Here is a 26,807-nt window from a genome sequence, read left to right on the forward strand (position 1 = left end):
TTTCAGTATTGGACACAAATGATCTTCTTTTGACGTTCCCACAACCCGTTCAGAAGGAGTCAAATCTCTTTGATCTGCCTCAACTCCTTTCCCACTGGAGTCAGTCATTTGTTCAGTCTGGGTTTCTAGACGGTCTGCTTCTGGGAAAACCCTCCTCTGGCCAGGTTCTCCTATTGTTTCACTTGAGGTTGGTTCATCCTCATCCTCCTGTGCTCCTTTCACTTCGTCTATCACAGGAGTGAGCAAGTTGGTTGGGGACTGCTCAGGCACCGTTTCCAGTTTGCTTCCTAAACTCTCTTGCCTTGGAATGCATTTGGATATTGTTGGTAATCTTAACAACTCTTCTTCTTGTTCAGTTGGATTGGGTACTTTCTGAGTGTGGCTAGCTTGGAAAAAGTTCAGAAGTACAGCTCACTTCAGAGCTATGGTAGTGATTAATGCCACCTGGTAAGGGCCTTTCCAACGAGGTTCCAGACATGATTTTCTCATGTGCTTTCAGATCACAACTCAGTCACCTGCTCTCAGGTTGTGTCCTTGGTCTTGAGACGGTTGCAGTGTGGTGACCTCCACCTGATTGGAGAAAAAGCGAACCACATCAGCCAGGCCTTTGCAGTAGTCCAATACCATATCATCTGTAATGTTCACAAGAGCATTTGCAGGCACACATGGCAATCCCATGGCTCTTCTCATGAGGATCTCGTGAGGTGTTTTATTTTTTGTTAGGCGGGCTCCTCATTGACATCATAACTAGGGGTAATGCATCAGGCCATTTCAGAGTTGTGGCTGCACACATTTTTGTCATTCTCAATTTCATGGACCAATACATCTGTTCTACAAGTCCTGAGGCTTCCGGGCCGTAACTACAGTGCAGTTTCTGCTCAATGTTTAAGGCTGAGCATAGCAGTTTGATCACTTCATGATTGAAGTGGCTTCCCCTATATGATTCTAAATAGACCGGGAAACCGAAACATGGAATTAACTCCCTAAGCAGTAATTTTGCTACTCTGAGACTGCCATTTCTACGCATGGAATAAGCTTCAATCCAGTGACTAAAGATGAACACAATCACCATCACATATTTCAACCCTCAATACACAGGCATCTCATTGAAATCCATTTGCAGTCTGATGAATGGTCCTCCAGCCATGACAATATGGCTCATATTGACCACTGTTTCTCTCCCCACATTCATCTGCTGGCAGATCACACATCTGTGGCGAATTGCATCGGCAACCTGTCTAAATTTAGGATTAAACCAATACTGCTCAAAGGTCCTAACCATTGCATCCCTTCCCACATATGTTTGACCATGATACTATTTAGCCATTTGAGTCAACAGGCTAATGGGCAGAACCACTATTCCCTCTCTTGAGACCCAGACATCATTATCTCTTTGCATGCACTTTAATGTTTGTCAGTCTATACGCCCTCCCTTTGAGATATTATCCTGTAAGGTTTTTAACTCTTCCAATGTACCTATAATCTGCATTGCATAATTTGCATATTTTTAATCATTTTCAGTTAACAATTCCCACTTGACTTTAAATGACATACCGTTCAAGGCGCAAAACCTTGCGACTTGATCCGCATATGCATTTCCCAATGACACGAAATCCTGTGATCTCTGATGTGCACTGCATCTCACCACAGCAATCTTTTGGGGCAATTGAACTGCTTGTAACAATTCATGAATTATTTTACCGTTTCTTACTGGTGAACCAGAAGAGTTCAGAAAACCTCTTTGTGACCATAATTGGACAAAATCACGCACAATGCTGAATTCATCCTGACTGTCTGTGTAAATGGTAACTTTAAGTTGGGTGGAAAAATGACATGCACTAGTAAGAGCCACCAATTCAACCAGTTGCACAGAAAATACTCCTTGAACTCATGAAGCTTCCAGTGTGCTCAAAATGGTGCATACTGCATGTCATGCTCTTAATGTTCCCATATTATCTCTCAGGCAGGAACCATCAACAAAGATAATTTGGTAGTTTTCTTCCAGACATGAATCTCTAATATCAGGTCTAGGTTTTGTGCACAATTCAGTTATTTCCAGACAGTCATGTTTAGTATCATCCATTTTATCAATGTTAATATGCTCATTTGGAAGCAAAGTTGCTGGGTTAAGCACTGTGCATCTCTTAGTGGTCACATTAGGTGATCCCAGGATTGTGGTTTCATGTCTGGTCAGTGTTGAGCTGATCAGTTACTGAGTATTGGATCTTGTGAGTAAGACCTCAATAGAATGGGGGATCATTACAGTAAGGGGATGTCCCATTACACTCTGAGCGAGGCTTTGCTCAACCGCTGCAACGGACCAAAAACAACCTGATAAAGCTGCTATGACCAGATCCAAAGTAGCTGAAAAATATGCCACAGGGCGCTGTACACTGCCATGAGTTTGAGTCAAAAAAGAAAAAGAACGTTCATGACAAAACAACAGAAAGGGTTTTGTGTAATCAGGCATACCCAAAGCTGGGGTTTGGCACAAGCTCTATTTCAAATCTGCAAATGCTTTCACACAGGCTTGAGCTAGCACTACAGAATTGGAAATATCCTTGTGAGTTAGTTTCTGTAAGGGCTTTGAAATGACTGGAAAATGTGGGATCCACTGGTGGTAGTAGCTTACATTCCCCAAAACATCCTTACATCTTTCTAGGGAGTTGAGACTGGCATCTGTAATATGGTTGCGACCCTCTCTCTGGAGATTTTCTTGATTCCCTTCTCAATCAAATGACCCAAATATGTCATGCCTTTTTGACAGTACTGCAATTTGGCCGGAGACAGTTAATGACCATTGTCTCCCAAGTGGTTCAGTAATGCAATTGTATCATATTTGCACCTTTCTCTTATTTTGGACGCGATCAGTAGATCATCAATGTACTGCACCAATGTTGATTGGTAAGGCATCACTAATGACTCTAAATTCTTTTTCAAGATCTGGTTGAAAATGGATGGTGATTCTTAAAACCATTGTGGAATCCTACACCAACAGTACACGCTATTTAAGAATTTTAAACAGAAGAGAAATCTGCTATCCTCATGAAGAGGCACAGAAAAGAACACTTGTGACAGGTCCACTCCAGTGAACTACTTAGCATTGCATGGGATCTGAAACATAATCACAGCTGGATTTGGCACCACAGGGCAGCATTTAACCACAATGTTGTTTATTTTTCTCAAATCCTGAACAGTTTTAATTTTCCCATAGGGCTTGCACAGTCCAATTATTGGTGAATTACATGGGCTGCTCATCACTTCTTTCAAACCTCCTTTCTCTAGGAATTCGACAATTATCGCCATCACACTTTCAATTGCTTTCTTTGTCATGTGGTATTGTGGAAGCTGGAGAAAAACTGCACTAGGCTTAACTGTTACTCTGACTGCCTCAACCCCTTTTATCAAACCAATGTCCTTTCCTGAAAAATCCCATACCTTTGACACAACAGATTGCTATATATCAGAAGGAAGATCTCTCACAGTGAAAACTGGAAAGAAACTGCTTGGAGGAAATTCTTCACTCACAGTGTCATTGTTAACATTAAGTACTGGGTCATCTTCGTCATCACTGTTTGACTGAATCTTGATACCATAATTTGAGCAAGTGATTGAGCACTTTGTTTTGCGCAATAAATCCCTTCCCAGTAGGGACACAGGACTTGAGTCACAGACTACGAATTTGTGCATTCACCTATAATTACCAATTTTAACAGGAACTGGTTCTGTAATTGGGTTCTTCAAATATAGGTTTGCAAACCCTACAATCTGAACTGTTTTCCCTGATAGAGGCAGGTCTGGAACTTCTGCAGATCTCACTGTAGAGCGTGAAGCTCCAGTGTCAACCAAAAATGAGACTTTGTGACCATTCACCTTGCCTTTAACATAGGGACCTTTCAGATCCACCTCTAGTGATGCAGCCAACATGCATTCTTCCTCATCCGAGCTATCATCATTTATTCCATTGTCACTCTGTAGGGGGAATTGGTGTACAGTATTATTACTCTGATTAAGTTTTTGACCTGGTACCATGAGAGAAAGCATCACCTGCTGCTGGTCCATAGGGGCTTGAGGTATTTGAATTTCTTGTCTAGGCACCATTTGAACCTGAGGTTGCATCTGCTGTACCTGGGGCACTTGTACCTGCAATGGCTGTATGGATTGCATGGGCAGCATGGGCTGAAAACCTTGCATCAGATTCACAGTATTCTGAAAATCTGGATGTGTGCCTCTCATTCTCATCCCTCTCATGTTCTGAAAAGAATTGACATCACTCATTTGTTGAACAACACTTCCCTGTTTTACCATCAGGCACTCCCGTTTCCAAAGCCTGCGGCCCCCACAATTGTGAAATAGCAATGGTGGTCCTAGAAATACACGTACAAAATGTTTTATAATGGGGGGAACACTTTAACAAAGGTGAAAGATTTTTGCTACCTAGGTTTGCACCTAAGTACCTCTCTGTCATGGAACTTCCATTTTAACTTCAAGCTTCAACAATTGGAAAGAAATGTGGAAGTGATTTTTGGCTTCGCCCATAGACTAGGACACAGATCAGTTCATCAGATCATCACGCTCTATAAATCCAAATGTGTTTCAGCGGCAATTTATGGGGGGGGGCCTTTGGGGATATACCAGCTCAACCATACTACAACGGGTGGAGAATACATTTCTCCATCGGCTAATTTTGGTATCTAAAAATGTAGTGAACATTATGGGGGTCATTCCAACACTAGCGGATGGCGGAGAACCGACGGTAAGACAGCCAACAGGCTGGCGGTCTTACCTTGGTGAATTATGACCATGGCGGTTACCGCCACGGTCATCCGCCGGTTCTCCTTCCCGCCCTCCAGGGCGGAGACGACCGCCGGGCTGGAGTCCTGGGTCTCCAGCCCGGCGGCTGTCAGTATACCGCCAGCGGTATTTGGACCCAGCTTACCGCTGTGGATTTCCAGCGGTTTGAACCGCCATGAAATCCATGGCGGTAAGCACTACCAGTGCCAGGGAATTCCTTCCCTGGCATTGACAGGGGTCTCCCCCACCCCCCACCCGCACCCCGACTCCCTCCCCTACACCCCCCGCCACCCCTGCCATCCCCCAAAGGTGGCAGGGCGACCCTCCCCACCCCGACCCCCAACATCACATCACTCATACACACACAACACGCATGCAGGCACCACCAACACACACACACACCCCCCCGACATACATGCCTTCATCCACACACTCAGTCAGACACGCACACCCACATTCAAACATACACACACACATCCATACAGCCATACCCACAGCCATACACACACTCATTCCCATGCACACAACACCCCGCAAGCATACACGCACCAACACACCCCCTCTACATACACACACGCACAGCCCCATGCACGCACACAACACCCCTCCACCCCCCTCCCCTACCGGACGATCGACTTACCTGGTCCGTCGATCCTCTGAGAGGGGACGGGAGCCATGGGGGCAGCTCCGCCGACACCACACCACACCGCCAACAGAACACCGCCACGGCGAATCACAGGACGTGATTCACTGGGCGGTGTTCTGTTGGCGTGGCGGTGGAGGTGGAGCAACCTCCACTTCCCCGCCGCCCACTAGTATGGCTGTTGGTGGCTCTCCGTCGGAATAACGACGGAGAGCAGCCAACAGTCATAATACGCCGAGCGGCAAACCACCTGCACAGGCGGTCTTCCGCACGGCGGTCACTCGGCGGTCTTGCAAAAAGACCGCAAGGTCGTAATGACCCCCTCTATGCCATGAGGAGTTGGGAATCTGTTATATTACAGACTTGATCGATATTGCCCCTCTTTTGCTATGGATAAAAGTATGGTTAAACCCTGCGGCTACTCTAATACAGGATTGTGTAAAAGACTGCATTTGTTAGCAAACTACAACAAAATTCCATGGTTAAATTTTATTCAAAATTGTTTTCGAAAATTGGACTTGGAGTTTATGTATCTTAAACTGGAACTTATGCCTGCAAACGCTAAGGAAATTGTTCAATCTCGTTACATAGAGTATGCCATGAATTATAGAATCAAGCGGCAGAGAAATTGAAATCTTTTGAGTTATATGTACATATTTCGACTTCAAATTTGATAGAACCTTATTTTGTCTGGTTTCCGTACCCCTCCCTATACTCTCTACTTGTACTTTTTAGATTTAACATGATTAATTTTAGAGTGGCGTTTCCAACAAAATGCATGTGGAAAAAAATATTATCGCCATGCCCCTGTGACAATTTTTCAAAACAAAGCACTTGTTACTTTGTTTTATTCTGTTCACTTTATTCAGCTCCTAGGAAAACTTTTATATTGCCAATTTTGTGCAAATTACATACTTTTTCTCACAAGGAAGCATTGATTGGTATTCAAAGACTTTCATCTAAACAAATGTGCAGCTCATTTATAAGTTTTATCAAATCAGCTATTACCATCAGAAATCGATATGAACTAGTTGATGTGACTATTTGTTAATGCAATTTTTAATGCAGATTTTATAAGTATTAACTATTATCTATTGATTTAGAAGGGCTAAGGGATACGTTTAGATTTTTTATTTTGTAATATTAGTAGATCGAAGAAATTGGCCTTCTGAATTAAGTAACAAGGATTGTATTTTTATGGTGATATATATGTATGCATGTGCACTTTTATGGCAATATGCTGAATAAAGATTCTTGACTGACTGACATAGCAACATCCTTTTTATCCCTTGTGCTTCACCCTGTACCACCACTGTATTCAAATCAGGACCACGATTCACACTTCCCATTCTTCCATGACATCTACCTCTGCCTTGACTTTGAAACTGCATGTTTCCCTGCAGCTGCTGCCGAGGCTGAAAACTTCCCTGAATCCCTGTCTAGGCAGCCTTGATCTGCATAACCATTGCCTTCTTTTTCAAGTTTCTCTGTTTCAATTCAATCTCATCACCACAGTATTATGCATACTGCAATACCTCATCAATCGGCTTTACTTACCAGCAAATCAAATTACTCTTAATCATCTGAATTATTTCATGTCTCAATCCTTCAACAAATCGGACCACAAAATGAATATTGGCTCAATTGTTTCTATACCACTGTAATGCTTAAATGCATGCAACAATCTCTCATAGTATGTGTGAATTGACTCTTTTGCTTCCTGAGCTGTCCTGTCCTGTCCTTACCAATCTATGTTCTTGGGTGGAATCCTTGTTTTGAAAAATTAAATTACTTTATAGTAATATTTCATTACTTCGGGGGAAAGGGTACCTGTTGTCAGATCTCTTAGCGGCTCCATTCTTGGCCAATATATGCTACTTTTGCACTCAATCCATAGGTTTGCTGGAAGTACTATCTCTAAAAGAGTGCTCAAATCCTTCCACAGGCACTTTGCAACTTTTTTTAACCTGTCTGTCTGCTGATACCATTCTACTGGTTTCTCCCTCCCTCAGCCTGGGGTAGGAATTTGTAAATGACAAAATGTTACTTCTATTCCAGGAGACATGTACAAAATTCCTTCCTGGAATCTCCCTCATTGGTAAAATCTTTACCGGATCTTCAGCCTGCTGCATATTTGCAGGAGAAACCTCAGAATCCTTCTTCTTTTTATCTCATTTCTTCATCCATCTGCCTTCCCATTTGTCTAATGCTTTCCATGTCTGAATGCTTTGAAGCTATTTTCTAAGATGCATTTTCATTCCTGCGTTTCTCATGTGTTCGAAATCTTTGATGTCATGTTCTAACCTGTAACTTCTCTTTAAATATTTAGTTTTCTCAATGTCTATGTTATATTTCTCTGCTAAGTCTGCTAACCTTCAGTGTCCCTCACCTGCTTCCTTAGTAATTTTTGGACACAGGTATCGCAATTCTGCTTTAGTGTAGGACTCAAGTCGATTTACACCCATGGTTCTCCCAATAAGTTCACCTGCTCCAATTAGGAGCCTAGTATAGTCTAGATATTTCCCTCCACTAGAAGCATCTTGAGGCTATTCAACTCCTCTAACCACCCGGTTAATTGTTGAGCTGTCAAACCTTTTAGTGAGATGTTGTTGGGCTGAGTACTAGGTAACTGTTGTACACTTAAGTTCAGAGGTTTAGGTGTCAATAAATTTAAATTGGGACCGATGTGTGACCCTGATTCAGTATTCAGAGGAGCTATGAAAGGGCTGAAGTCTAGCAATGACCCTGTTCCTTCAAAAGTCTGTCTTACAGGAGGGACTATCCTAGCATTCTTATTGTGTCCTCATTGAGTCCTTCTCCCACCAGACTCTGACTCAGTATTCTGTGACTATTTGTGCCGCTGTTACCCTGAGCAAACAATGATATGACTGGATCAATAGTGACAGGTACAGACACGCTCTCTGGACTTGGTCTAACATTTGCATTCTGAGACTGCATCACTCCCATGTTCTGGCTCATTATTACAGACATGTCTGTCTGTGTCCCTCTTATAGTAGTGTATTTTGGAATCGTTTGAAGCTGCATTTGAGGCAGGAAAAGTGGAGTTGGCTCTGGCTGAACCAACATTGATTTCTGGTAAACTTGTCCTGTTGGCTCTATTAGATTGGCTGAAGCATCTACAATAGGCACATCTGTGTAAATCCTAGGAATACTCTGCAGCGCATCTGATTTTGCACTACAGACGCAGTTGTCAGGCTAAAGCTGCTCGGCATTGGTACCTGCGCTAAGTGAGGACTAGTCTGTACTTAGCTCTGTGTCACGAAAGGATTAACCAGTACTGAACTCTCAGTCATGTTGAGGACTTACTCTGGGTTGGACTCTGTGGCATGTGAACCGTGTTGGTGCAGAGGTGTTCACACTAGTGCTTGGACTGCTCTCTTATGCCACATATGGTGGGGGACGATTTCTTCAAAAACTGTAAAATAAATTCATCAACATCTGAATTCTTAGTCTCCTTTGATTTCTGTTCTACATCCTCAGAAGGGCTCCTGTTTGACTTTCTACTGGCTTTCTTAGCTTCTTTCTCACTATCCTGCAATATTGCAGGAAACATTCTAATTCCCTGTAAGGTATCTAACCTCCAGTACTTCTGATCACTGTCCCGCCTTCCTTCGCTAGTGTCTTCACTGCTCTTCTCATTTTTCTTTCAAATTTCAGCTGCTGCTATTGTCTGGCTAATGGCTCCTAGATCGTTAATGCTTCAAACTGAGGTGGTTTCAGTTGAGATTTTAAATCATACATCACTTGTCTCAAATTCTCTAAAATTCTCAAATTAAAGGTTCCATTTTCAGGAAATGCTAAGCTACCTTCCTTCTCAGTGATTTTGCATCAATGTTTTCACCAAAGGCCTGATACCTTTCTCTTCAATTACGACATATGCTGGAGTACCTTCTGACTGACAAATTTCACCTACCTTAGCTGGAATATACTCATCTCCCTTAAATGAGCCTTTCAAGACTTTGAAAACATTTATTTTTCGCAAATTTGTGCTAAAATTCAGTAATCAGGAAGTTACTTTAATCCCAAAATCCTCTTCGTCTACCTTCTCGGCCAATTGTGCCTCACGGTTGTCCACCAATCCGTGCGCAACCCTTTCTCACTAACCAATCTATTTCAGCGCGCCTCCAAGACGTCACACTCACACACAGAGCTGCTGACAAAGTCTTACGACTTGTCTCCATACACCCAGAACCACTCAAAACGAATGCAAAATTATTGCGAGCACCTCAACAAAAAATCCAATTTGCCTGTTTACTACAGCTAAGGTAACTCAATTGCATGCGTAACTTTACGGATTTTTCACTTATGGCTTTCGGACTAGTATCTGTTCTTACTTTCTCAGTACCCCAAATTCACAAGCAAAATTCAACTTGCATATGTTACTCTCAACTGATCAATGGGTCTGCCCTAGTGCACATAGGACTCACCAAATCTCAGTCGAAAAGACCTTTCATTCAACTCAACACATAACCTCAACTTGCCAACCACATCCTATTGGCTAACTAAACAGACAAATTACAACAAAAACCAAGTGTCTCAATACACTTTTCAATTTACTCTGAAGTCTTAGACTGCGCGCGGCCTGTATACCAACAACCAAGTAGATAATTGATGAGCACCAAGCGCCACAGACAAGTGAAGTTCACTGACTTCCCTACTCTCACACTCCGGAGTATGCGCGCTCCTTCTACAACATCATTTGGAGTATGCAAACTCCCTACAGCAATTTGAATGTTGTCTGTTCTTAGTTGAAGATGGATGAATAGAGAAAACACTGCAGTAACTCCAGATTAGCATTGGCATGTTGGACTTGCAAAAGTTTTACTAACACAAATTTGGAATACATCTAGCTAAGGTTCTATTAAAAAGCAGCAGTTAGTACCTAGAAAACAAAAGACAAATCAGCAATACATTTTCTACACATAGTATACCTGTCCTTAAGGATCAGCAAGCAGTGCTATCTTCATCAGGGGCACATCAGGACAGATGGGATTTGGGAAAGGTTGACGGTTCAGAATCGGGGCTCTAAGTTCTCTGAACCATCAGGTTAATTATCTGAGACAGGCGGCGAACACGCTTTAGTGTCTAAGCATCCCGCGCTAAAGTAGGCACCAGCATTATTGCTTGAAGGATAAAAAAATAAAGTAAAAAATAATAAAGTACCAGAACGCCAGTAGACAGGCTGGCAGGTGTTAAAGTGACAGAGTGTCAAAGTGACGGATGAATGAATCTCAGAATAATAAACAATACCATGTGAGGCACACATGCGTAAACGGATTGTAAATTACACAGGTATTTGTTTGATCATAATTAAACGAAATTCAAAAATCTTTTCAAGATAGTAGATCAATTGTTGAGATTATTTATTCTGATATTTAATCCAAAACACTGATCATTAAAATTTAAATAAAAAATGTCCATCAAACAGTGTACTCTCAAAAGAGAAAAAATGTAATAATTTTCAGTCCCAAATTTATATGATTTCTTGTCGTATCATCAGTCTTCCGCCAGTATTAGTAGGGTGTTAGAATCTTAATCCAATAATTAGGAAAAATGTCCAGCCATCCAAACGTTTAAAAAGAATAGCCAACACGTGTTTCGTCTAACATAGGACTTCTTCAGGGCTAGTAACAAATAATACTAATATTTTAATGAAAATCAATGTTAAACCAACATTTCAAAAAATGAAAGCTATGTCAAATAGTGCATGATTAAAACATGCATAGAACATGCACATGAATTAGTGTTTAGCATTGTGTCTATCCATATGTGTGAATCACAGATATTACGTTTATAGCCACCAAGTGGAAAATTATATGATGCAATTCCATTGTTTAACCTCTACATTTGTTACCTTCTGTGGAAGCCCTTACAATTTAATCAAATTAGCAGAAAGTGTGAAAGTGAAATATAGAAGCAAAACGTAATTGGATTAAACATAACCTTATCTTATTGTCTACTCATTACAAAATACAAAAACCGTCACTAAGTCCAAACCATACCCTTACCTAATGTTAACCATATCAAAATCTTCATTATAAGTCAAAGAGCACAGCCACTGAGGAATAACAAACATGTTTATCATATGCATGTTAAACAACCAAAAATCTTCATAGTACTACTGACAGCACAATATTCATCTAATTGTGTATATTCCTTATGTCAATCTCTCAAGTTATATACATCCAGAAATGGAATAAACTCTATACATATATATATATATATATATATATATATATATATATATATATATATATATATATCCAAACAAATCACGGACCACACAATACTAAATTTTAATGAGTATTGTTCTACATAACCATAAAAAAAACACACTTCTTCACGACATGTCGGTTTGCTACTCAACAATTCTATGGTATGCCACTTGAAGCATTATGTGCACCGATATGTAACCCTACATTCTAGCATGAACTCCTCACCTGTATACAATAACAAATAGTATTATTCCTGCCAGGAAACAGTTCCTAGCAGCAACGTTGCTGTGGTTATTTAGCAAAGAGTTTGTTTAACCCGCTTCCGTAAACTTTAAACTCCCATCTAACCAATCCGCGTGTATCGTTGGTTATTTGACGTCGTTGTAGACACAGTGAGAAAACAGACTCCCGTCTAGTCGCCATCTTGAAATAGCTAAACGTATATCCTTTTTTAGTCAGTATTAACGCTTTTGTGTACTTTTAACAATTTGCCATGAAGGCAGAATAAGTAAAATGTAATGTTTGAAAAACCCAAACCAGTACCACTAGTATTCGCTAAATATGTGGTATGTTGATATAACCCTATTTTGATGTTATCATATCGTCAGAGTTTTATAGAAAACGTAGACGATTACCTTATACAAGGCAATCCTAAATATAACCAGATCGTAAGGTATGAATATTCTGTATACCGACATGTCTATAACTAACAGATGTACCATAATCAGAACAAAGTGTGTGTTGTCGTTAATAAAGTGTGGACTGTTAGTATATTAAAATCCATTAATTAAATGTGTTAATTATTCGTGTAACCACATGCATCCAATAGAGTGTATATCCTCATTATTTCAAATGTGTCACTACCATAAGTAGCTAGTTAGTCAAAGGAGAAAGCCACAAGAAGCATGTATAACAAGAGTGTAATGTGTAACAAATCTTCCATTTGATTCTGTATATATTGTAGCATGAGATATTAGTTACATTGAACATGCATCGCTTCTTGTCAGTGACAATTCTTTGGCAAGGGATGGCTTCCTATAAGATACATAGACCTCAATGCATATTTTATACCAAAAATCAACTATTACAACCAAGATTACAAGAAATGGTATACTTTATTATCCATATTGATGCTAAGTTCCACTGCTTTTAATCTAATCATCCATTTACCCTCATTTTTTCTTAATTCTAACATACGATTCCCACCTCTGGGGTTGCTATTTGTCTGTGCAATACCCATAAATTTGATTAATGGAATCCCTGCTGTACTGTGTTTGTCACTAACATGGTGTACTAAGTATTGCTGTCATTAAAGCTGAGGCTAAGTGTCTTGGGTACTGCTATATTGCACATATTACAACAGCCACATTTGTAGAAAACACTAGGTTTTGTAGATAGCCATGTCATTATATCGTCCCTGACCAGAGGTAAATAGTTACTGCAGACAATATTCTTATAGTATTTCCCCTTCTGTGTATAAGATTTGTTCTATGGGGGATAATACGTGGGAGAATCTCGTCTGTACATAGAACATTCCAGTGTTTCCATAGTATTTTGTAAATGTCATTGCTGTTTTGGCTAAAAGGTGTACAGAAACAGAGTTGGACAATGTTTGACCTCTTTCATCTCTTGATTTACTTAAAAGTGTTTCCCTTGATACTTTATTTATTCTCCGTCTGGCCACTGCTATCATTTTCTTATTGTAGCCCCTTTGTACAAATCTGTGCTCCAGATTATTTTATTCCATTTCACATACATCAGTTTCACTGCAGTTTCTTTTTATTCTAGTAATTTCCCCATTTGGTGTAGCTGATATCTGTGACTTAGGATGAAAGCTGTCCACATGTAATAATGCATTACATGGTGTTGGTTCACAATTATTTCTTGTTTGGATTATGTTATCCTTAGCCATCAGCTGTATGTCAAAAAAACAAATTGAGCTTTTGCTAGATTCGTATGCCATTTGTATATTAAAGTCATTAGTAATGAGATAAGTATAGAACTCCTCTAACAGGAGTGAGGCTTCTGTCCAAATTATTAAAATATCATCGATATATCTCCCCCAAAAGAATATATGTTCTCTCAGATGTGGGGGACCTTTATTCCAAATGTGAAGTTGTTCAAAGACACCCATATATAGGTTTGCATATGATGGTGAAAAACGGTATCCCATGGCTACTCCCTGAGACTGACAATACCAAGTATCCTCATGTAAAACAACATCATTATCCAAAATAAACTCGATCATCTGGATCAGCATATCCAAATGTTCTAAATGAGATGCTGATTGATTTGAGAGGAAATGGCGGACTGCTTCCAATCCTTTGTTTTGGGGTATACACATATAAAGTGAACAAACATCAAGTGTTACCCATGTCATCTCCGGTGTCCATACTACATCTTCCATCTTAGTGAGGACATCTCTAGTGTCCAGTAAAAACAATGGAAGACTTTTTACAATTGGTTGTAAGTAACTATCTATATATTCGGAGAGCTTCTCAGTTGAAGAGCCAATCCCTGAAATAATTGGTCTTCCAGGGGGCGAAGTACGATTTTAATGAATTTTTAGTAATACGTACAGTGCTATGGGATGCATATTCAGTATGTTTTTATATTCTAGATCAGAGATCAGACACTGATGCAACCACATTTTTAACAATGTATTCAATTTGTTTACCATTAGATTCATTGAATTTTCATTTAATTTAGTTTAAGAAATTGGGTCTGTCAACTGTCTTTTGATTTCCTCATTGTAATCAGATCTGTTCAAAATAACAATATTTCCGCCCTAATCTCTGACTAATGGCTGAGCATGAATGACCAGCAAATCAGCAAAGTGTCTGAGAACTCCAACAACAGAGTGGTTAAGTTAAAGTTGTCTTGCGAGGAAAAATTGTCCAATTACAATTTTACTACATATCAGAAAGATACTAGATAGATGTTGGCATGTCAATGATTGGTTCTTCTCCATTTGTGTGGATTCAGTCGATGCAATAAGAATCAATTTGTCTAATCCTTCTGTTTGATATTATTTTATGAGCCCAGCATTTTCCTGGGAAATCTTATTATTTGTTTAAAAGTGTTTTTTACTGCTACCCGTGCCAGTTTATTGTAGACTCTCTGTGTTTCAGGCAGCTTGGCCTTTTAAAGAGGTGTTTTCTTTAGCCATGACTGTGTGAAATTTCCAATCTAGTTTGTGGCACAAGACTGCATATAACCCCACTCACCTATTTTCTTAGTAAAAAGGCCACATACATCTTGCAGAGTGTGTTTAGTAGACTGCTTAATCTGTTTCTGTGATTTAAATTGTGTTTAGAAACTGTCGGCATCCCCTGTTTTTTGTCTTAAAAAAGCCACCTTTCAGAGTGTGTGACAAGCAGTATTTCAGTGTTTTTTTACAATCTCTCCCTTACCTGGAAAGTAGACTCAGCTAGCTTGGAAGTATAGATTCAGCCTGTCTGTATCCTAGGAGATACTGAATAGGACAGCAGCCGCCTCCTCCCTTCCCATAGGGGCCTAGCTGATTGGTTCTGTGAGTCCCTGCAGCCTGAGCCCTCCTCCAACACCTGCTCTGGCCCGCTAAGTTTGTGGAGGGAAGCCCAAGACAGCCACCTCCATTTTGTGAGCCCAGAATTATTCCTGTGCCCTAATACAGCCCAGTGATCAAGGATTCCTAAAAGACCTAGGTAAGGAGCCCCAGACATTTCTGGGAAATCTTATTATTTGTTTAAAAGTGATTTTTACTGCTACCCATGCTTGTTTACTTTAGAAGCTCTGTGTATCAGACAACTTGGCCTTTAAAGATTTTTTTTTTTTGCCGTTACTGTGTGAAATTTCCGATCTAGTTTGTGGCACAAGACTGCATAAAAGCCCCCCTTCTTTTCTAAGTAAGAAGGCTACATACATCTTGCAGAGTGTGTTTAGGAGACTGCTTAATCTGTTTCTGTGCTTTACATTGTGTTTAACAACTGTCTGCATCCCCTGTTTTTTGCATTAAAAAGGCCACATTTCAGAGTGCACGACAAGCAGAATTTCAGTGTTATTTTTACAATCTCGCCCTTACCTGGAAAGTAGACTCTGCTAGCTTGGAAGTATGGATTCAGCCTGTCTGTATCCAAGGAGATTCTGAGTAGAGCAGCAGCTGCCTCCTCTCTTCCCACAGGGCTGGGCCTAGCTGATTGGCTCTCTGATTCCCTGCAACCTGAGCCCTCCTCCCATACCTGCTCTGGCCCTTTAAGTTTGTGGAGGGAAGCCCAAGACAGCCACCTCCATTTTGTGAGCCCGGCTTTTTACCTGTGCCCTAATACTGTCCAATGATCAGGGATTCCACAAAGACCTAGGTAAGGAGCCCCAGACATTTCTGAAAAATCTTGTTATTTGTTTAAAAGTGTTTTTTACTGCTACCCGTGCCTGTTTACTGTAGAGTCTCTGTGTTTCAGGCATCTTGGCCTTTTAAAGAGGTGTTTTTTTAAGCTGTGACTGTGCAATTTCCAGTCTAGTTTGTGGCACAAGACTGCATATAACCCCCTCCCCTCTATTCTAAGTAAAAAGGCTACATACATCTTGCAGTGTGTGTTTAGGAGACTGCTTAAACTGTTTCTGTGATTTAAATTGTGTTTAGAAACTGTCTGCATCCCCTGTTTTTTGCCTTAAAAAGCCACATTTCAGAGTGCACGACAAGCAGTACTTCAGTGTTTTTTTACAATTTCTCCCTTACCTGGAAAGTAGACTCTGCTAGCTTGGAAGCATGGATTCAGCCTGTCTGTATCCAAGGAGATTCTGAATAGAGCAGCAGCTGCCTCCTCTCTTCCCACAGGGGCTGGGCCTAGTTGATTGGCTCTCTGTGTCCCTGCAACCTGAGCCCTCCTCCAACACCTGCTCTGGCCCGCTAAGTTTGTGGAGGGAAGCCCAAGACAGCCACCTCCATTTTGTGAGCCCAGCATTTTCCCTGTGCCCTAATACAGCCCAGTGATCAAGGATTCCTAAAAGACCTAGGTAAGGAGCTCCAGACATTTCTGGGAAATCTTATTATTTGTTTAAAAGTGTTTTTTACTGCTACCCATGCCTGTTTACTGCAGACTCTCTGTGTTTCAGGCAGCTTGGCCTTTTAAAGAGGTGTTTTTTGTTGTTGCTGTGACTGTGTGAAATTTCCCATCTAGTTTGTGGCACAAGACTGCATATAACCCCCCTCCCCTCCATTCTAAGTAAAAAGGCTACATACATCTTTCAGAGTGTGGTTAGGAGACTTCTTAAACTGTTTCTGTGATTTAAATTGTGTTTAGAAACTGTCTGCACCCCCTGTTTTTTTACTTAAAAAAGGCCACATTTCAGAGTGCGAGACAAGTAGTATTTCAGTGTTTTTTTTTACAATCTCTCCCTTACCTTTAAAGTAGGCTCTGCTAGCTTGGAAGTATGGATTCAGCCTGTCTGTAGCCAAGAAGATTCTGAACAGAGCAGCAGCTCCTCCCTTCCCACAGGGACTGGGCTTCAGTTAACTTGGCCCTTATATAAGTTTCTATTTGTTGTTGCATATGGTGTTGTGATAGGTTGTTGGGGGCTTGTTTTTTAATTGGCTTAGGGATTAGAGTCTGGCTTGTGATTGGTAGTAGGGCTGAGATTCTGATTGGTTCCTGGTTTTTGGGCTGGGGGTTGTAATTGGTTGTCAGGATTAGGGGTATGATTGGTGATTAGGGCTGGATCTCCCATTGGTTGTTTGCAATAGGGTTAAAAAATCTGATTGGCCAGGGTTAGGACTAGGTTTCTTTAGGCCAGTAGGGTTATTTAAGCCTAGGGCTCAGGGCGTCTTCAGCACAGGCATTGAGGCTAAGGGTGGAGAGGACAATGGCAGTTGCCTGTTCGGGACTGGTAGGGCCTAGGGCCAGAAATGCTGCCCAATTTTCCATTTACCAAAAAAGACTTAACACCCTACACATCCATCAACATGGAAACACATTATCTGCAAAGACATCCAACTCCTGCATCACAAACTGACCGCATACAGATTGCAATGTCCCATCATCCAACACGATACCCGATTTACAACACCTATACACATATCCACCACAATGACAATAGTAAACCACCTTCATTCTCACAGCAAACACTACTCTGTCCACTCCCACTAACGCAACCTGCCATCACCCACACAACACAAAACCACACTACACCATATTTTCATCCTTCCAGATACACACTCCCTGGTCATACAAAACAACAACACTATTCTCTATTTGCTTCACACAGACCACCTTTCATCATGACAATTCCTAAACCCAGCCTTCAAGCACACCATCTACAAATTCCCTTCCCCTCTCTTCACCAATTACGCTCAACCATACTATCCTCACACTCCACTCCACCACACATATTACCTCTTCCAGTCATCAAAACTAACACAAACTCCCCTGACACACATCCATCTCCTCTTACACACCTCATCAATTCATCTCCAAAACACAACACCCACTGTAATACTCTAATTCCACTCACATCACTAACTCACGTACAAATCACTCACTGAAAACAACTACATCAATATCCCCTCTCACTATTCCACAAAACAATACAGACCACACACACCAGCATATCCATTCAACACAAACTTTCGTTATACCTAACGTCACACCCACTCCAACCCTCATGACTACTCAAAGAATACAAACCCCGTCCAATATTTACCCGTACATTCTCACTCTTCACAAACATCTACCACAAGCACCCCAAACCAGCAACTTTCATTCACCTGCCTCTCCTCCATTGCACAATTTAGAGTCTTACATCATGACCCACATGCTCCACCACCACCCCTAACCCATACTCCATCCACACTAAACAGATGCAAACAAAATAAACAATATGCCACTCTTAACAACTTTCCATCCCCTTGTCTATCACATAATAAGGCTACCCACAAAAAACAGTACACTCTTCATGTCTCTCTCAGCCACCAAGTCCACCACCCATACACACAGACCCAACAAAATGCCTCCTAAACCTGCTGGAAGAGGAACACTATATTGAAAAACAAGACTATTGTGACCCTCACACAGTTATCCAACTAACAACACACCTGCTACAAGCTCAAAATATACTGCTTACCCTTCTCCTAAGCAAAACAACGCAGCCACTAACACACTTTTTCTATACTGCCATCTCATAAATACTCGGTCACTCTCAAAAAACAAGCACAACATCTAGGAGCTGCTCACAGACACACAACCTGACTTAATATTCATAACAGAATCATGGTTGGGAGATGACATGGCCCCAGTGTTGCATGAAGCCACTCCTCCGGACTATGAAACCATAACATAAGACCATATAGGTAAGAGAGGAGGTGGACTAGCTATTATATTCCAACAGGCAATAGATCTCAGTAAAACAGACAACAGTTCCATACAAGGTTGTGAAGCCCTCCTCACCAGATGCCACTGTACTCCAACTTCCTCCTGTAACTTTCTCCTCATTTACAGACATCCAGCTAAACAACTCCAAATTCCCAGACGCTTTTCTAGATAGAGGCTTGAACCTTATTACATTATACTCAAACCTATGCATTCTTGGGGACCTAAACATTAGGTTTGACAAAGCCAATATGTCCCATTCAAAAGTTATCACCCCTGGAACAGTCGCATTGAACCTACATCAGATTGTACACAAACCCACATACATTGCTGGACACATCCTAGATGTAATTTTTGCTAAGCCTGAACTAGTTACCATTCATAGCATCATGCCAATCCCATAGTCAGACCACCATTTGATAACTTTCCGACATAAAACTCCACAAATCAACACACCCCACAAATACTTACAGACATGCACCTATCGATCTTGGAGCAAACTCAATGTTGATGACTTAGAAACACAACTAACAGCCAACACAGATCTAGATACAATTAATTCTGTTCCAAAACTTTATGAGTGGCTACAGGAAGCTTGAGATATCCTAATACCACTTAGAAAAACTAAACATGACAAAAGAAAACCATACCTTGGAGAAACACAGAACTTAAAAAGATAAAGCAACAAATCGGAAAGTTGCAGCGGACCTGGCTCAAAACAAACAACAGTCAAGACAAACTGTAGCTACACAAACTTAACCGAATATTCAAATCATCAATCAAAAAAGGTACTACTCAAACAAAATTCAAAATGATAAATCTGCAACCAAAGAATTTTATAAAATTCTCAATGAATTTTGAATATCTACATGCAAGGAAGGAAGTCATCCCACTACTCAAGATTTCACAAACAAACTGGCAACTCATTGCACAACCAAGGCAGACACATTGAACTCCTATTTAAAACAGAAGTAAACCATCTGCACCAATCCCTTTCCTAAAATACCCTCTAAGAATAAACCAACCTAGCCTCTACAGTCCTTCAGACGAATATCACAAGGTACATTTATGGATTTGGTCAAAGCAAGCAAACCTTCTGGTTGCCCTTCTGACCCTTGCCCACCACACATCTTCAAGAACATTCTTTTATCTACTTCTGCTGCCACACCTGTAAGAAGAATCATCAACAACTCTTTAACTCCATGAACCTTTCCTGCATACCTGAAAAAGGCACACATACGACCCTTATTGAAGAAAACAAACCTAGACCTGCAATACCCCAACAACTACAGACCAATCACAAATGGACATTTCCTGGGCAAACTGATAGAAAGAGCAGCATTCACCCAGATGTCACAATTCATTGAAGACAATTCTATACTTTCAGACTTCAAAACTGGATTCTGCCCAGGAAGAGGGATTGAATTGGCACTCATAGCAATCTGGGATGATCTTAAAAACACGGTTGACCACAATAGAGTTGCTGCACTACTTCGCTTGGACCTCTCGTCTGCCTTTGATACGGTTGACCCTGACACCCTAATTCAAAGACTCCATGAAGCCGGCATAAAAGGGACTGCTTTCGACTGGATTACATCTGACCTTCAAAAAAGAACTAATTTAGTCTATTCGCCCCCCTTCTCGGCCAAACCCTACCTTCCAAAAGTAGGGGTCCCCAAAGGATCAATCATCTCACCTTTGCTTTTCAACATCTACATGATATCATTACCAGAACTGATCAATGATTTTCATCTCACATGCTACAACTATGCAGATGACACACAAATACTACTTAAATTAGTAAGCCCCAAAAACATTGAGAACTCAATAATCTTCAGTTGCCTCAGAGCCGTTGATCAGTGGATGACTTGGAGCCATCTCAAACTAAATGCATCCAAAACAGAAATACTCATATGTGGTGACTGGAAAAAATATGACCCACTGTGCACCTGGCCTGACGATCTCGGACCACCTCCTCAATTATCCAAGGAAGTTAAAAACCTTGGAATCACCATGGACTTCAAGTTAACAATGAATGCCCAAGTGGACAAATTAGCACAAACAAGCTTCATCACCTTGAAGATTCTATGACACATCTTCCCCCACCTCGGATTTCCACACAAGGTGCAAGCTAATATCTCGCTTGCCCTATCCAAACTGGATTATGCCAATGACCTCAACCATGGATCATCTCTATCTATTATGAAAAACACTACAACGTATTCAGAACTCTGCAGCCAGGATACTATTACATGCAAAGCCACAAGCCCACATCAACCAGCACTACATTGGTTACCCGTTGCCAGAAGATGCACCTTCAAGCTGCTTTGTATCACCCACAAAGCTGTACATGGAACAGGACCACTTTTTATCAGAAACAAAATAACCAAATACATTCAACAAAGAAACTTCCACTCAAGATTGGCACACTGCCTAAGAACACCACCATATAAGAAAAAGAGGTGGTACATCCTTCTCCGTTCAAGCAGGCACCCTATGGAATTAATTACCCCAACTATAAGAGCCACAGATAACTATATTGTCTTCAGAAAACTACTCAAGAGTTGGCTCTTTCCTTCATAACCACCATATTTTTTATCTGATTATGTGTATATTCTAGTTATATATAGTTCTTTAGAAAATATGTATTGGTACTATGTCATAACAATAAAGTACACACATACTCTTTAAACCTGTTTAACTGATGTTTATTTACTCATGGTTTAAATATGTATATGTATTTACATATATGTGTGCATATGTGTGTGTATTCATGTGTGTATGTAGGTGTGTGTGTATATATATTTATTATATCTCTATATTAGTTATTCTCTGCTTAAAATGTTCATAGGTCATTGCATAACTCCTAGATAAGTTGTTATATTAGATACTTATGAATCCCTGCTCTCATTTTATATCACACTTTTGTCTACCCATCACCATGTCATGTCTCTATCAATTTATCGTCCATTCCCACTCTGACCCATCCCAAATCCATTCTACTACTTTCATCTCCTAAATAACCCTGCCTAAGCTCTTTCCTCCTCTTCCACATCTAACTCACCCAAACCTCACTTTACTACCATGATCTCCCAAACAACCCTACTAAATTCTCCCTCATTTATCTCACCCTACTACTATGATCTCTCTAACTGTTTCCACAGAATCTTCCCTCATCCTCCATCCTCCCTTTACTCATCCCAAACCTAAATCCTATTACCATAAACTCCCGATTAGCACTTCTGGATTCTTCCCTCCTCCACCCCTCCATTACTCCAGTGAAATCAACTAACAAACTTACATATCCGCGGCTCAAATTAACTCATAATAATACTAAAACTGTACTCATATTTCCCTATACTAATCCACCACTAATTCATTTTGGGTTCCAGAGTAGGGTGCTACTTGGCAAAAAGCGCTTTAACGGCTCATCAGGGGTAGTAAGCGCTATATAAATACTATTACAATACAATACAATACAATATCAGTAGGCCCATTGTTATTCTATGAGAGCATTGCTTTCCCATACACTTCGAGCCAACAGTTACAATGATGTAAAAACATTTTCAGGTTACACACATTTCCTTGAAAGAAATAGATTTTGGCTTTGGACAAGTTTTAAGACTCAAACAATGAAGTAGTTATACAGCAGACATGAGATCATTCTATTAACATTGCATTTTGCAGTATTCAGCAGACATTCAGTTTTAGCTGCAGTCTTGCTAATTGAGGCCTTTTTAATTAGCACATGTGAAATTCATAATGTTTAACTGTAAGTATGACAGAGCAGTGCATTTTCAGAAATATATAAGCCTTTAATACATGTTAATACATTATTCATGAATACCTTCTTGTATGATGGTGGCCAATCAAGTAGGCACATTATGAGTCACATGTTAATTTTCATGTTAAACCAAATACCAAAATACATGAAATAATTATTAATGTTAATTTCAGCGCTCACAGTGCTGACACAATGACGATATTTGCTCAGCTTTTTAGCCAAATGTTTTATTTGATCTTTTCCCTTGCAAGTGGTAGAAATTAAATTGTGTCTGGGCAATACAACCATGTGAGGCTCCAGGAAACTGTCCCTCTGTTATGTGCAGAAATCTCCGATTCATAAAGTGTATCATGGTTGCAATATTTTGTCAAATTATCCATGATAGGTTACTGGTTTTATAGCTATAACAAAGTCACAGGTAATTTTCCATGCAGTGCCAGGAAAGGGACAGTTAATAAAGATGTTTATTCAACATTATCTATTCCATCAGTTCCCTTATCCTAACAGTGCCTAATGACACATTTCTCAGACTATCCTAAACCATATACAGCCTTGAACAACACACCATAGTTGCATTATTGATCCCTACCCTAACTGTGGTCCTAAGGCACCCTCAAAAGTACTTGCAGACAATTTGGGGAACACAAATTCAATTGTAGAAACATTCACTTCCCAGTTAAAGGCGTTAATAATCTGGTCCTCCAGTTTGACCTAGATGGCCATGTATTGCCTAAACTATTGGTGGAAGCAGCAGAATTTCCCACCACATGGCATGCATTGTTATGTCTTATTTATCAGAAGTTTAAGCAGGAATGTGTTGGTGACATCTTGTGTGTGATCGATTTAATAAAATACTAAATACCTACTAGTGGTGGTGGATGGAGTGAGCTTCATGCTGGCTGGGCTTCCGTTAGGGTAGTGGCTTCTTTTGAGGCAGCAGCTTTAGCTTGGAAGAGAGCTTTCAGGTAGTGTACAGTCTGTGGCAGAGGCAAAATGTTCACTATTCATCGATTGTTAATATGTCAGTGACTTGGTTCCGTGGATCCTCATTTCAATGCACTTAACTTTTGCTTGTCTTATCTGTTGTCCCCCAGTTTGCATTTTGGGTTTTGATGTCCCCTAACTTGCTCTCACATATTCATATTTGAACTTCTCCCTTGGCTTGATAACTTGTTTACGGAGTAGTTACATTTATAGAAACAACTAAACCATAGATATTTTACCAATACGTATTTTGATTTTGCTTGTTTGGAAAGAGGTGCTTCTGATATTAACCTCAAAACAAGATCTTTATAACACACCCCTAATTAGCATCATGTCACATGTGTATATTTATGTATATCATGTACAGTCAGCAATGTAGTCAATTGACCGCATTTATTGCTTAAATGCTCTGCGTTAAATTAAAATTGATATTTTCTAGTAAGTAACTATCCTGCTGTGGTACTGTCTTGTACAGTCTCCTAAAAGATTGTTCTCATTTTGCCTTTGCCACTTTTTGCTTATTTGAACAATAAAAAGATAATCAAATCATCTGCAAATTCTACATGTATCGCTTGTACACCTTCAATGTCAAATTTCATAGGTTTCTCACAACTTCAAGCTTTACGCTGCCCCACTTACTTTTCTCTTTGAAGATAAACAAAGCAGCACCTTGCTCTGAACACCCCACACTACAAGTAGTATGACTACACTATCAGTACCTGATTTTGAGGTCAAAATGTCAAACATATTAAATGACCAAGGGGGTCATTACAACATTGGCGGTAAAAGCCGCTTACCGCCGTGCAAAATACCGCCAACACACCGCCGCGGCCGCGGAAATCCGACACAGCTATTACGACCCACATCTCGAAATCCGACAAAATCCAGACACCCACACAAGTCCGCCACACCAAAGGTCAGTGATAAACTGGCGAAAACAAAACCTCCACCGTCACACCAACAGAAATAAGCCCATGCTATCACGACCCACAAATCCACGCGGCGGTCTTTCAACCACAATATTCCATTGGCGGTACACACCGCCTGGCTCAAAATACACACACATCTCCAAAACACCACCACATTGGACAATTTGAAATACACACACCTGATACACATACACACACCAATCCCACACACTCAATACTATATAAAACACACACCCACATCACCCACAAACCCCTACGACCACAATTACTGATAGAAGGCCAGAGAGAGACACCACCATCAACAAACTAGCAGTCCCAGGCACTCAACACCATCACCAACACAACTTCCACGCACAAAACACCACACACCACTACATATCACCACACTTATCACCACACACACCACCCCACACATTACCCACACCACCCCATGGCACAGCAAAGACACCCCAGGTTCTCGGAGGAGGAGCTCAGGGTCATGGTGGAAGAAATCGTCCAGGTAGAGGCACAGCTATTTGGAGCACAGGTGCAGCACACCTCCATAGCTAGGAAGATGGAGCTATGGCGAAGAATAGTGGACAGGGTCAACGCAGTGGGACAGCACCAAAGAAATCGGGAAGACATCAGGAAGAGGTGGAACGACCTACGGGGGAAGGTGCGTTCCGTGGTCTCAAGACACCACATCGCGGTACAGCGGACTGGGGGCGGACCCCCACCTCCTCACCCACAACTAACAACATGGGAGGAGCAGGTCTTGGCTATTCTGCATCGTGAGGGCCTCGCAGGAGTTGGTGGAGGAATGGACTCTGGTAAGTCAAATCTTAACTATCATATCCCCCACCCTACCTGCATGCTATTACAGACCCCCACCCTCGCCCCCTCCCCTATCACTACAACTCCTCACAAATGTACTAATAACACAAAACACACATCCCAACACCAAGCCCTGCATGACACAACAAAGCATGGACACCCATCACTAAAGCATGCCCATTGCACTTACTCATAACACCCCTCTCAACCATCATCACACAAGCCCCCGCACAGGAATGCTAGCACTGGGGTACACGGTCACCCACCCATTGCACACCATGACCCACACAAATGCAATAATAATGCTTTTACACCCCTGCAGGACCACTACCCAACGTCACCAGACAGGAGGGTCCAGACATCTCCACCCCACCCACAGAAGAGGCCCACAGTGATGACAGCAGCTCTGTCCAACTGGATCCAGATGACCAGCCCGGACCATTGTGGGCCTCGGGACAGTCGGTAGCCCTCACACAGGCACAGCCCACCACAGACCTTCCACCCTCTGGTAACACCAGCACAGCACCCACCCAGCGGGCCCATACCTCCGTCCCCAGGACACATCAATCAGCTGTGTGTCCACCACTACAGGGAACCCAGGATAACCCAACACCTCAAGAACAGGGACCTGGGGGCAGTGGCAGTGGGCACACAGTCCAGGGGACGGAGGCACAGGAGCACAGGGGAACTGGGAGGGCTGCCGTGCGACAGGGGTCGGACAGGCCAAAGGAACCCACTCTCCATGAGGCCTTCTCCTCCATCATGGGAGCATACCACCACTCCCAGGAGACGATGGCAACAGTCCTGCCCAAGTTTCAGGAGACCCAGCAAATGCAGGAGGAACAGTATTTGGGATTCAGGGAGGAACTCAGAACCATCAGCTCCGCCCTGGGCACCATCGTAGGGGTGCTGAAGGAAATACTTAACACCAGGAGGGACACTGTGGCACTCCAAGGGGCTCCTTACACTAGCATGGACGATGAAATGCCCACCACCTCCACCGGCGCTAGGGACAGGAGGCACCGCCACAGGACTACCACAACAGCACCCCACCCCCTGCAGATGCAGAACCACCCAACAAGCGGTCCCTGACATCCAGGAACAAGACAGAGCACGATGCCAAGACCCCCGCCAAGAAATGAGACCATCCTGATTGTCAAACCACTGCCCCACTTTGTAACCCTGTCCACATTGGAACTGCCCCAGCTCCACTTCCTATGCCCATATGGGCAATGCACCTGTGAGACTAATAGACTGGACTCTGCAATGGACATTCCTCCA

The sequence above is a fragment of the Pleurodeles waltl genome, chromosome 9 (assembly GCF_031143425.1).
Source record: "Pleurodeles waltl isolate 20211129_DDA chromosome 9, aPleWal1.hap1.20221129, whole genome shotgun sequence".
In the NCBI taxonomy this organism is placed as follows: domain Eukaryota; kingdom Metazoa; phylum Chordata; class Amphibia; order Caudata; family Salamandridae; genus Pleurodeles; species Pleurodeles waltl.